We start from the raw sequence: 14212 nt of genomic DNA, 5'->3' as shown, positions 1-14212 counted from the left end.
GCTGCCATTGAAAAGCATTTACTCAGTGAGTGCAGGAGGTTTGTTTGAAACAGACCGCAATGGAGAGATCAGCGCCCAGGGAAGGGAGGGAACAGCAGGCTCCTTCCAGCAGCACATCGGGATGGGAGCCTGGGACACAGAGGGGACTCCGAGACCGGGATTGATTCGGGGTGAGTTCAGGGAGAACCGGGGGCTGTTTGTAAGAGGCCGAGCGGAGCAAGAACTGGTCCCGGAACTTGGAGTGAGCGGGTTGGGGGGAAGAGAGAGGCCTTTCTCGGGCTGTGTGTGGGCCTGCTGAGGGAGGCAGAGCGGGAAGAAGCTGCTGTGGGATATTCTTGTAGTTTTAAATTACCTAAACTCTGATGGAACTTCATTGTTTGGCTTCTATTTCATGCTGTTTGTTGCGAATAGACATTGAATAGTAGGTAATTAAAGGACAGTATATCTAACTGTGAAAGTAGTGCTTGTTGTTCTTCCTTCAACAGTTAATGTATTGGGAACTGAATATTGAACTTGCAGATGTTGTTTAGTTTTTGTACCTTAGTAAATTGTTTTAGAATTTCGCAAACAGACAAAAAAGACTGGGAGGAGCTCAGAGTTAGAGTGTAACCAGTCCTTGCTCTGTTCACATTGCCCTGTTTAAAAACAAAGAATTATCATGGTAATGACCTGAATAATGCATTGATCAGTTGATGTCTTTCTGTTGGTGATTTACAGGAAATATCCCTCTCTGTCTTCCTCCAGGCAAATGATTGATGGATCAAGACAATGTAATATTTCCTCAGTTAAAAGCCAAGTGTGACCAGCTGCTTCTAACAACCAGCAGATATGTTACTGTTGTCAGATTGGAGAAGATCCTTTCCACAGTCAGAGTGGATTGAATTAGATACACATTGAGCTTAATTTCCAGAAGTATACATTCAATCCAAGAGTCAAACACAACTGATGAAATATATTTTTTAATTTCTCCCTATACTCAATGCACGACAGCTCAGTTCCAATAAATGCCATGATGCTTAGTCAATTATCATTTGCAACATCAGAAGAGGGATAGATTGTATCCTCTTATGAAATATACATTCAGGAACTGTATTAACTCCACATGTAATGAAGGCAATTTTAAAGTTACAGTCAAGGTGAACAAACAGATCATTCTGTTACATTGTTACAGCAAGGATTTCTGAAAATATAGAAGGAAACTTTGGCATTATCAGTAACTGAGAAGGACAAAATTAATCTTTTGATAATTAATCTTTTGATAAATAGAAGTCCTGTGTGAAAGGCACAACAACTAAACAGTTCCAAATGAACCTCTGAGCCAAAGCCTGACGTACACACAACCACCATCTCCAATCCATGCTCTTATGTGTGCTTGCACACATACCATTCTCTCACACACAGCTACTGACTGATTTACAATTGTTGCAAATTTGTACACCATCCTGTAATACTCATTCCAACATCTAAAAGTAATGAAAATTCATATACACCACAACTAGCAGAAAACATTTCATCAAACTGATTCCTACTCTCAGATCTCAAGTCAAAGAAATTTACAGCACAGAATAAGTCTCTTCAAATTATTAAGTCTGACTGATCAAAGACAGTTTCTAACAACATAACAGTTGACTGAGCTAACAATTCTAATTCTTTTCAACCAGCATTCCATTTTTGTAAAACTATCATGGCAGCAGAGAAGCTGTCATCTCCATCTGTATCGTAACCTCATTCTCCATTTCATCATTTTGTAGTTATTTTATTTTTCTGTCCAGCAAGAAATATTTTAAATTATTGTATATGTATTTCAAAATTTGTTTTGATTTTCTATGAAGAGCCCTGCATTCCTCTTGACCCTCCCTTCATTATAGTGCAAAAAAAAGCAAGGAATGAGGATATAGTTTTCTGAAGGAGTCATTGGAATCGGATCATTACTATTTAAATCATTGTAGAATGAAAGAGAAAGCCAAAATTGGTCGGTTTGTCAAGCTGCTCATTTTTTTTTTCCAACAGGAGTTGATATTTAAATTGTTAAATTCAATTTATTGAACTATTTTTCACAGAATGGTGGAAAATAAAAGTCCTTTTGACTTTCCCCTCCCTACCATAGAGCGACAGAAGAGTCTGCTAATGGCTTGCACCAGATACTGTCCACATTGGTAAATAAAATAGAATTGGCCCATTCTCTTTCCTGTACAAGGAACACTGTGGTCAGTCAGCTGCAATGCAGTTGAAGTGTTCACTTCGTTGCAAATGGGTTCAGTTAATACCGATCATTAATTCATTGGTTAAAACATGTCACCATGCAAAAATTGATAGCATTCTGAAAACCAGACCTTGATATCCCCATTGTTCCCGGTTAGACTCTGCACTGCAGGAGTTACAAAAGTCCATTGCTTTTCTCCCCTTGATTCTGAAGAAAAGCACAGATGCTTTTCTGCTGCAATGTGTTGCATGTTCAGTTGTCCATGGATCCTACAGGCATTAAAGCTAAAGATATTTTCGAACTACATGTGCAGTGCCAGAGATTAACAGATATACAAACACATCCACTTTCACGGACAGGAGCTGACTCCAGTGGCAATGGATAATACCTCATTCATGTCAAGTAGCAGAAGTTTGAACACTGAAGTACAGTAGCAGTTACTAAAAGTGACATGTTTCAATTTGGATGACACTGAAGCACTGTGAAACACAATAACCAAGAATAAGGAGCACATTGATATCTAGTATCAGAGAGTAAATGAATCTCATTCTCACACTGAGCCTGGCGCTGATGAACACACACTTTCTCCACACTCACATTCTGGTTGAGGACCTGAGTAATGCAGAAGCATTTCCATACTTTTTTAATATATGAAACAATGATTTATAAGGGATTAAACCCACCTCATAAAATGTATCAGATCATGACATGCAGAACGGGAAACACAAGGCGACATAAAAAAGTGTCAGTGTGATATAGACCAGTGCCACTCCTTTAAAGTGATACAGATTGGCAGCACAACAGAAAACTCACTCACACACAGCCAGTTAATGCTGAAAGGGAAAAAAAAATGAAATTTAGGCCCAGGTATTTCCAAATATGGACAGTTATAAATTGATTCACCAAAGCATTAATCAGTTAGTGTCAGATGTTATATCTTAGTGTCCAGCAGCAACTGATAAAGATTACTGCATACACAAAATATATTAAAGTCTGAATGCAATAAAATTCAGATTCATGGCAAAGATAACATTAATCCCTCAATCACAAAAGGTGAGTATTGATCAAATTTATCAATTTATCATTTAGACCAAAAAAGCACAACTGAACATGGAAAGAGAATGAGATCCACATACTCTACCTGATGCTGTTGCTCACAGAACAAAACTGGCACTATAGTTATCAAAGACAGGTAACCGCAGAAATAATCTCAAATTAGCATTTAGATAGAGATACTGGTAGTGAGTGGATAAAGTTCAGAATCCCAACAGTTACTGGAAACTAGTATGGAGAACAGGTGAAGAACAGAATGTCCCAGTCTGGACACAAATGGGCCGAATGTCTGGACCTATTTTGTGACTGTGATAAATTACATAATGCAGAAGAGATTAAGGCCCAATCACAACACCCTAAAATCTACTATCACAGAATCAATCACAGTCATAGAGAATTCTTTTTCCTAAATTCATTCATGGGATGAGAGAATCACTGACGAGGCCAGCACTTATTGCCCAGCCCTAACTGTCCAGGGGGTAGTTGTGTGTCAGTCACATTGCTGTGGGTCTGGAGACACATGTAGGCCAGACCAGGTAAGGATGGCAGCTTCCTTGCTTAGAGGACATTAGTGAACCAGATGGCAAACAAGAATAGATTTCTTGTCATCGTTGGACTCATAGAATATTATTGGCTGTCAGCGAATTAAACAACTTTTGATGCATGAGAGTTGAAAGTGACTGGTACTGATTGAGCACTTGACATTCAGTCACACAGCACAAACAGACATGCTCAATTCCTGAACTCTCATGTGGACACAACAAAAACTGACAGATGGAGATTGATGGCTGCTGTCACATATTCACTCTGCAGAAACTTAAACAAACCCCCCCAAACCCCCACACACGCTTCAAAAACACTGGCAGGTACAATCTGATAAATGCATTTGCGCATTTATAAACTGGACGTTGACAAATACAGATTCACAGCTACATCCTGAGTTACACAGAGCAGAATATAACAGGGACAGATTGGTCAAATGCACGTGGCAGGACATTTCAGAGAAAAACATTCTCATTCACAAAGCAGAAACTTATTGGAACAGATTGATAACACTCTGTTTCAAATTACTTAAGTTGAAATGTACGGTTTGATAATGACACTCTGATATTCACAGGAGAAACTGACAGGTAGAGATAGATAACACAAGAAATCAGAGTTACATTTGAGGTCTAGTGACCCTTCCTCAGAACTGAGTGCGTGCATTTTCCTAGCTGCCACATAGTCTTCTCTATTCTGGGGAAACTGAGTGTAGATTGGGTGTCCACTTGCCAAACACCTACATTCTGTCCAGAAAACAAGACCCTGAGCTTCCACTTGCCAGCCACTTCAACACATCACCCAGTTCCCTGATGAACATCTCTGCCTCAGGCTTGCTGCAGTGCTCCAGCTAAAACTCAGTGCAAGCTGGAAGAACAGTACCTCATTTTCTGGTTGGGAACACAACAGCCTTCTGGACCCAATATTGAGTTCTACAACTAGGGCTAGAGCTCTCACATGTCATTACCCAGAATCTCTCACACCAGGCTTTTTTATCACAAGGTCTGCTATTATACACCAACAGTCACTAACAGTCCCTGTTAATGGTGATTCACCTTCCTCCTCTGACCGTATTCTTTGGATTCTACATCCATCTACCACTTACTCCTGACCCTTCAACATACCCTACCTTCTGCAGAAAAACTAATCATTTCCTGGCTACCATCAGTTCTCAGGAAGGGTTACTGGACTGGAATTTTTAACTCTGATTTCTGTCCACAGACAATTGTCAGACCTGCTGAGCTTTTCCAGCAATTTGATTTTGTTTCTGATTTCCAGCTTCTGCAGTTCTTTGGTTTATATTTTGAGATTAATAACTACATTTTCATATTCACAGAGCAGAAACTACCAGGGAGAATTGATAACTACATTCACATGTTCACAAAAGAAAATATGTCACGCAAACTTTGATAAATACATTAACAATTCAGACCCCGATTGGGAAGGATTCTTAACTAAACTTAACTATAACTTCACAAAGCAAAACCTGACAGGGACTGTTAGTTTTTAACTTCTTCTATTCACATAGCAGAAACTGGCAGGCTGAGATTGACAATTACCCAAACATATTCACCAAGCAGATATCCTCAGGAGGCTAAGGAAATTCACCGTGTCTATAAAGACTCCTGCAAATTTTTATCGATGACACATCCAGATAGGTGGTGTGCAGAGTGTGGTATGGCTACTGTTCTGCCCAAGACCACAAGAAATTACAGTCAGTTGTGAACAAAGCCCAATCCACCACTGAAAGCAGCCTTCTATCCAAAGGCATCATTTATACTTTCTCCTGTGTTGGGAAAGCAACCAACATAATCAAAGACCCATCTGACCCTGGTTCTACACTCCTCCACCCTGGTCTGTCAGGTAGAAAATACAGAAGTTTGAATATACCGTCCAAAAGATTCAAGAACTGATTCTGTGCTGTTATTAGACTTTTGAATGGACCTCTCAAATTTTAATGTTATTCTGTCTCTCTGCACCATTAACACTGTATTCCAGATTCTGTTCTATTGCCCTAATGCACTTTGTATGATATGATCTGCCTGTAAGGCACTCAAAACAATACTTTTCATTGTATCTCTGTACATGTGACAATAATAAATCAGATCAAATCAAGTGGATAACTACACTCTCGTGTCGCAGAATCTGAGAGGTACAGGTTGATAGCTACAGTCACACAACCTGACCGGAAAAGATGAATAAATACATTCAAACCCTGACATTACAGCACCTGACAGGAAGGATTGATAACTAAACTCTCTTATTCACAAAGCAGAAATTGATAGTGACAGATGAAAGCTCAGCTCACACATTCACATAGCATAAACTGGCAGGAATTGACAATTACACAGGCATAGTCACCAAGTAGAAACTGACAGCTATAGATTGATAACTATATTTATGTGTTCACACAGCAGAGTCTGAAAGGTACAGATTGACAATTACACAGGTAGAAATTGACAGTTAGAGAATGATAACTGTACTATTCACATATTGACAGGGAAGAATCTGACAGGGACAGATTGGTATGGACTCTCTCAAATTGACATAGTAGAAACTGATTGACAATGACACTCTGGTGTCAAATAGCAAAACCTGACAGGATACTGTTTGATCATTGCACTGAGAAATTGATTGCAGCTAAATCTGACAGGTAGAGATCAATATCTACATTCACACAGAAGATACTGACAGGTACAAATTGATGACTGCATTTAATATTCATACAGAAGAAACTGACAGGGAGATACGAAGAATGACACACCTGTTCTCAAAGCTGAAACTGACTGTCGGATACACTGCAGAAACTGTTAGGGAAAGATTGTTAAGTAAATTCACACCTTCACAACGGCAGAAACTGACAGGTAACTAAACTCACACATATATATTGATAACTCACACTTCCCCATCAGTGAAGCATATAGGGACTGAGCTGCAAATGTGTTGCTGGAAAAGCGCAGCAGGTCATGCAGCATCCAAGGAACAGGAGAATCGACAGGAGGGCTGATGCCCGAAACGTCGATTCTCCTGTTCCTTGGATGCTGCCTGACCTGCTGCACTTTTCCAGCAACACATTTTCAGCTCTGATCTCCAGCATCTGCAGTCCTCACTTTCTCCACATAGGGACTGATCCTATTTATATAAAATGTATTTATCAATCAGTCTCTTCCAGTTTCCACGATGTGGATATGAGTTGTTATCAATCTATACCTGTCAGTTTATACTACATGAATGTGTGAACGTAGTTATCAATCTGTCTCTGTCACTCTTTAATAAATACATTTTGGACATTGCAGAGAGTGACAGGGAGAGATTGATAACTATATTAACTCTTACATTTGCACAGCCTATACTGACAGGTACAGGTTGACAGCCGTACTCGCACATTCACCTCGCAGGAACTGACAGGTATGGATTGATAAGGAAACTCTCAGATCCAGATACAAACTTGTATTGGGTAGCCCCATTGTGGAGCTGTAGAGGTGTTGGTTAGTAGCTGGTTCTCAGTGAATTGGTACAGATTTCTTTTGTTACACTCACCAGACAAAGAGCAACTCGGGCCAAGAATGGAGTCAGACTTGTAGTTCTGTTTGAAATGCTGGCCTGAAAGAAACACAGCCTCATGATTATAAAATGAATATTACATTGAAAGGTTTGACACTGTCAAACTCACTTAATGTTGATTTACAGGGGGTGTCTCTTCTCTCTTCCTCCAGACAATTACATGAAGGATCAAGACAATGTAACATTCTCTCAGTACGAAGCCAAGTGTGATCAGTTCCTTCTAACAAACAGCAGGTATGTTATTGCTGTCGGACTGAAAAACATACTTTCCACAGTCACAGAGCAGTTGAATTAGACACACATGGAGCTCAATTTCTATAGAGAGGTTTTCACAAGAATAGTCAAATACCACCAAGCAATTATATCTTTTTTTATCCCTCTCCATTCTCAATTCACATTACCCGATTTCCAATAAATGTTATCATTCACAGCCATCGAGATGTACAGCACTGAAGCAGACTCTTTGGTCCTACTCATCCATGCCAACCAGATGTCAGAAACTAATCTAGTCCCACTTGACCCATATCCCTTTGAACCCTTCCTATTCACGGACCCATCCAGATGCCTTTTAAATGTTGTAATTGTACCACCCTCCTCCTCTTTCTCTGGTAGCCCATTCCTTACTCGTACCATCTTATGCGTGAAAAAGTTGCTGCTTAGGTCCATTTAAAATTTTTCCCCGTTTACTTTAAACCTATGCCTCTAGGTTTGTACTTCTCCACCTCAGAAAAGAGACATTGTCCCTCATGACTTCATAAACCTATGTGGTCAACCCTAGCCTGTTCAGCCTCTCTCTATAGCTCAAATCCTCCAACCCTGACAAATTCCTTGTAAATCTTTTCTGAACCCTTCAACATTTCACAATATCCTTCCAATACGAAGGAGATGAGTATTGCATGCACTATTCCAAAACTGGCCTCACCAATGACCTGCACAGCCACAACATGACCTCCCAACTCCTCTACTCGATGCACTGACCAATGAAGAAAACGTCCTATCTACTTGCGCCTCCACTTTCAAGGAGCTATGAACCTACATTCCAAGGTCTCTTTGTTCAGCAACACTCCCCACAGTCTTACCATTAAGTGTACAAGTCCTGCCCTGATTTGCCTTTCCAAAATGTAGCACCCCAGATTTATCTGAATAAAACTCCAACTGCCACTCCTCAGCCCACTGGCCCATCTGATCAAGACCCACAAGCCAGGGACACAGCCAGGCAGAATGGATTCAGGATGATCCAGGTAATGATTACAGACGCTCACAACAGACTACACAAATACTGACAAGAAATTGCGCGCCAAAAATCGTTAATTTCAAAAACCACCACTCAGGAATGGACCCGGACCATCGAACAGGCCGTCACCATAGGACAGAACACGACAACACACCGCAAAAAAACGGCACTAAAAGAAAAAATGGCCAAACTAACACACAATTAAGAGGACACCACAACACACACCTGGGATAAAAACCTCTCCCACAGACAGCTCACAGACACGGAAAGAACAATACTGGCCAAGGTACTCAACTACAACCACAGGGACGCCAAGACAGCAGACTTCCTAGCAGCACTAGAATGCACACTCAGGAACAATGGACTTACAGAAGAGACACAACAAACAGTGAGACAAAGTATCGTACCGCTGATAACAACAAGAAAAAGACAAACACATAACCTCAACGCCAAGGAGAGGGAAGCACTAAAATCACTAAGAAACGATAAGAACATAATCATACTACCAGCAGATAAAGGCAGAATGACGGTCATCCTGGACAAAGCAGAGCACATCCAAAAAGCACAACAACTACTTGCAGATACCAACATCTATCAAAAGAGAGGGTTTGACCCCACCCCACAGCTCACCAATAGGATAAACAACACACTGAGGAATCTACAAAAAAAAACAGACAGATAACCAGGTCTGACCTACAAAGAATGAAACCTGAAAGCAACAACACGCCCAGATTCTATGGACTACCCAAAGTGCACAAACCAGACATCCCACTCAGATCCATAGTATCACTACCAGGGACACCATCACACAAACTGGCTAAAGAACTACAGCAGAAACTGAAACACCTGATCAGCGGATCCAGACAATCTATACAATCGACACAGGAATTCTTGGACATCATCAGAAATATACACAAAGACAAGGAAGAAACTATGGTCTCATTCGATGTAACGGCACTGTTCACCTCTATCGACAAAATCCTAGCCAGAGAAACAATAGCCAACCTGCTGGACAGACATAACAGACAACAGGACGTTGAACCTATCAACAAAGACGGCATACTTAAACTACTGGACTTGTGCCTCACAACACACTTCACATTCAACAACCAGATATACGAACAAATCAACGGAACACACATGGGCTCACAGATCTCTGGACTCATAGCAGAAGCAGTAATGCAAAAGTTAGAACAAACAGTCTTACCGCAAATTCAACCCAAACTCAGATATGTGGATGACACCTTTGTAATAATTAAAAACACAGAAAAAGAGAACACACACCAGATCATCAATGCCACACTCACAGGAATCCGATTCACTAGAGAGGAAGAAAAGGACAACCAACTCCCATTCCTAGACGTGATGGTACAGAGAACACCGAACGGAGAATTCACCACAAAGGTTTACAGGAAAGCCACACACACAGACCAAGTCCTAAACTATGAAAGCAACCACCCCAACACACACACAAACAAAGTTGCATTAAGACACTATTCAAAAGGGCCACAACACACTGCAGCACACCAGAACGGCAAAAGGAGGAAGAAGAACACCTATACAATGTATTTGCCAAAAACGGATACCCCCGCAATTTCATCAACATCCTAAGGGAAAGACAATGGAACGAGGACATGCTGCAACCCAAAGGACTAGCCACACTACCATACATTAAGAGTATTTCCGAACTGACAGCCAGACTACTGCGACCACTAGGACTCATAACAGCACACAAACCAACAGCCACTCTCAGACAACAACTCACCAGAACGAAGGACCCGATACCCAACATAAGCAAAACCAATGTAGTGTACAAAATCCCATGCAAGGACTGCACAAAACACTACATAGGACAAACAGGAAGACAGCTAACGATCCGTGTCCATGAACACCAACTAGCCACGAAACGACATGACCAGCTATCCTTAGTAGCCACACACACAGATGACAAGCAACATGAATTTGGCTGGGACAACACTACCATTATAGGGCAAGCCAAACAGAGAACAGCCAGGGAATTCCTAGAGGCATGGCACTCATCCACAGACTCTATCAACAAACACATCGACCTGGACCCAATATACCAGCCACTACAGCGGACAGCGGGAACTGACAACCGGAAGCGGCATAGACAGGCCACTATAATTGCTGGAGGAAACAGCACAGAAGTGCTTCACAGGAGGCTCCCAAGCACTGAGGATGTCACCTAGACAGGGGACAAAACTTTGCAAGACAAATTCCCAGCTCGGCGAACAGAACCACAACAACGAGCACCCGAGCGACAAATCTTCTCCCAAACTTTAAAGACCCTGTTATACTTTGAAGGAACCTTCTTTGTTGTCCAATTTTGGTGTCATCTGCAAACTTATTAACTATACCTGCTGTGTTCAAATCCAAATCATTCGCATAAATTATGAAAAGCAGTGGATACTGGTGGCACACCACTGGTCACACTCCAGTCTGAAAAGCATCTCTCCATCACCACCACCCCCGTCTTCTACCATCGAGAAGTTCTGCATCCAATTAGCATCTTCTCTGTATTCCATGAGATCGAACCTTGCTATCCAATCTCCCATGAAGAACCTCATCAAACGCCTTACTGAAGGCCATGTAGATCACATCCACCACTCTGACCTCACAATCCTCTTTGTTACTTCTTCAAAGCAACTCATTCAAGTTCATGACACACGTTTTTCCACACACAAAGTCATGCCGATTATCCCTAATCAGTCCTTGCCTTACCAAATGTATGTCAATCCTGTCTCTCAGGATTCCCTCCAACATCTTGCCCACCACTGACATCAGACTCACTGGTCTATAGTTCCCTGGTTTTTCCTTACCACCTTTCTTAAATAGTGGCACCACGTTAACAATCTTGTAGTCATCCAGCACGTCACCTGCGACTATCAATGATAAAAATATCTCAGCAAGGTGCCCAGCAATCACTTCCCTACCTTCCCACAGAGTTCGAGGGTGCACATATCAGGTCTTGGGGACTTACCACTTTTATGCATTTCAAGACATCCAGCACTTTCTCCTCTGTAATATGGACATTTTTCAAGATGTCGCTACCTATTTTCCCACATTCTATTATCTTCCATGTCCTCCTTCACAGAGAACACTGATGCAAAATACTCATTAGGTATCTTCCCCATCTCCCTCGGCTCCACGCATCAGGTGCCTTGCTGATCTTCGAGAGGCCCTATTCTCTTCCTAGTTACTGTTTTGTCCTTAATCTATTTCTGAAAACTCTTTGCATTCTCCTTCCTTCTATTTGCAAAAGCTATCTTATGTCCCCTTTTAGCCCTCAAGATTTCTCTCTTAAGGATACTCCTACGACCTTTATACTCTAAGGATTCACTCAATTTCTTCTGTCTATACCTGACATATGCTGCATTTTTTCTTAACCAAAACCTCAATTTCTCTCGTCATCCCACATGCCCGCCACCTACCAGCCTTTCCTTACACCCAAACAGGAATATACTAACACTGGGCCCTTGTTATCGCATTTTGAAGGCTTCCCATTTCCCAGCCTTCACTTTACCTCCAAACATCTGCCCCCAATCAGCTTTTGAAAGTTCTTGCCGAATGCTGTCAAACTTAGCCTTCCTCCAATTTCGAAGTTTGGCTTTTAGATCCGGTCTATCCTTTTCCATCACTATTTAAAAACAAACAGATTTATGGTTGCTGGCTCCAAACTGCTCCCCCACTGACACCTCAGTCACCTGCCCTGCCTTATTTCCCAGGACAAGGTCAAATTTTGCATCTTCTCAAGCAGGATCATCCACATACTAAATCAGAAACTTTCCCTGTACACACTTAACAAATTCCTCTCCTTTTAAACCCTTAACACTACGGCAGTCCCTGTCTACCTTTGTAATGTTAAAATCCCCTACCATATCCACCATATTATTCTACAAATTTCTTTCTGAATTTCTTGCTGACCATCAGGGAGTCTGTGGGTGGCACGGTGGCACAGTGGTTAGCACTGCTGCCTCACAGTGCCAGAGACCCGGGTTCAATTCCCGCCTCAGGCGACTGACTGTGTGGAGTTTGCATATTCTCCCCGTGTCTGCGTGGGTTTCCTCCGGGTGCTCCGGTTTCCTCCCACAGTCCAAAGATGTGCAGGTCAGGTGAATTGGCCATGCTAAATTGCCCGTAGTGTTCGCTTAGGGGTATGGGTGGGTTGCGCTTCGGCGGGTCGGTGTGGACTTGTTGGGCCGAAGGGCCTGTTTCCACACTGTAAGTAATCTAATCTAATCTAATACCATCCCAATTAGATGACCATCCCTTCCTTATTTCTCAGTATCATCCAAATAACTTCCTGGATATATTCCCAGAAACATCGTCCCTAAGTACAGTAGTGATGTATCCCTTATCAAAAGTACCACTCCCCTCCTCTCTTGCCCCCACTTTCTAAGCTTCCTGTAGCATTTGTATCCAGGAACGTGAAGCTCCTTCTCGCTGAACATTTACATGTTGATTAAGAAATTTTCTTCAAATTTTAAAAGTCTCTTCTCCATCCAAGCCTTGAACACAATGGTACTTCCAGACAATGTTTGTAAGAAGCAACTATTACAGTCTTTATATTCTTACATATATCTGAAATCTGTGTATACTTGTTCCTCAGTTTCCTTCTGACTGTTGGGGGGCCTATAGTACAGTCCCATCATGGTGATTATCCCTTTCTTATTTTAACCCAGATATTTTCACTGAATGATCTTTTTCAGAAATATTTTCTTTATTTAGAGCAGCAGTGTTTTCCTTAATCAAAAACACCACTTCACCTTCTCTTTTACCTGCATTTCTATCCTTCCTATATCCCCCTCATACTTCTATAATCTATTGAATACAGACCCAGAGTTATTCTCAGTTGCTGTTTTTCTGATAAGTCCATCATCCGGGGGTCATTCTGGTAAATATACTCTGGGCTCCTTCTAACACGAGCATATCCTTCCCGAAATAATGGGCCAAAGCTGCTCACAATATTCCAAATGCAGCGTGATCAGAGCTGATAGAGCCTCAGCAGTACATCTCTGCTCTTGTATTGTAGCCTCCTTGAAATAAATGTGAAAATGGCACTTGCCTTCCAAACTGCTAACTGAACCTGCCAGTTAACCTTAAGAGGATTTCTGAACTAAGACTCCCAAGGTCCCTTGCCTTTGAGATTTCTGAAGACTTTCCCTATTCAGAAAGTTATCAACATCTTTATTCCTTCTACCAGAGTGCATAACCTCACAATTTCCCACATTGTATTCCATCTGTCACTTCTTCGTCCATTCTTGCAGCCTGTCCAAATCCTTCTACACCCTCCGCACCTCCTCGGCACTACCTGCCCCTCCACCGACATCTATCCCATGTGCAAACTTGTAAGAATACCCTTTGTTCCTTTGTCCAGATCATTAAGGCATAACATGAATAGTTGTGTTCCCAACACTGACCCCTGTGCAAGTCCATGAGTCACTGGCTGCCAGTTCTGTAAAAGTCCCTTTTATCCTGACTCTCTGCCTTCTGCCAGGCAGCCAATTCACTGCCTTTACCTTATTTAGCAGCCTGCTGTGTGGTACCTTATCAAAGGTCTTCTGGAAATGCAAATGGATTACATCCACTGGCTCTGT

At 41.7% G+C, this 14212-nt stretch overlaps 1 long non-coding RNA gene across 1 annotated transcript in view; it reads left to right on the top strand.

Moving 5' to 3' along the window:
- Window positions 1-14212, top strand: part of LOC140470844 (uncharacterized) — a 49993-nt gene continuing 35781 nt past the window's right edge. The window contains exons 1-2 of the long non-coding RNA XR_011956746.1: window positions 1-170; window positions 7513-7594. This is a non-coding gene — a long non-coding RNA (uncharacterized lncRNA). The remainder of the gene's footprint in view (window positions 171-7512; window positions 7595-14212) is intronic.

The sequence above is a fragment of the Chiloscyllium punctatum genome, chromosome 52, assembly GCF_047496795.1.
Source record: "Chiloscyllium punctatum isolate Juve2018m chromosome 52, sChiPun1.3, whole genome shotgun sequence".
In the NCBI taxonomy this organism is placed as follows: Eukaryota; Metazoa; Chordata; class Chondrichthyes; order Orectolobiformes; family Hemiscylliidae; genus Chiloscyllium; species Chiloscyllium punctatum.
Note: the sequence above shows the minus strand (reverse complement) of the source record. Positions and strands in the feature narration are given on the sequence as shown.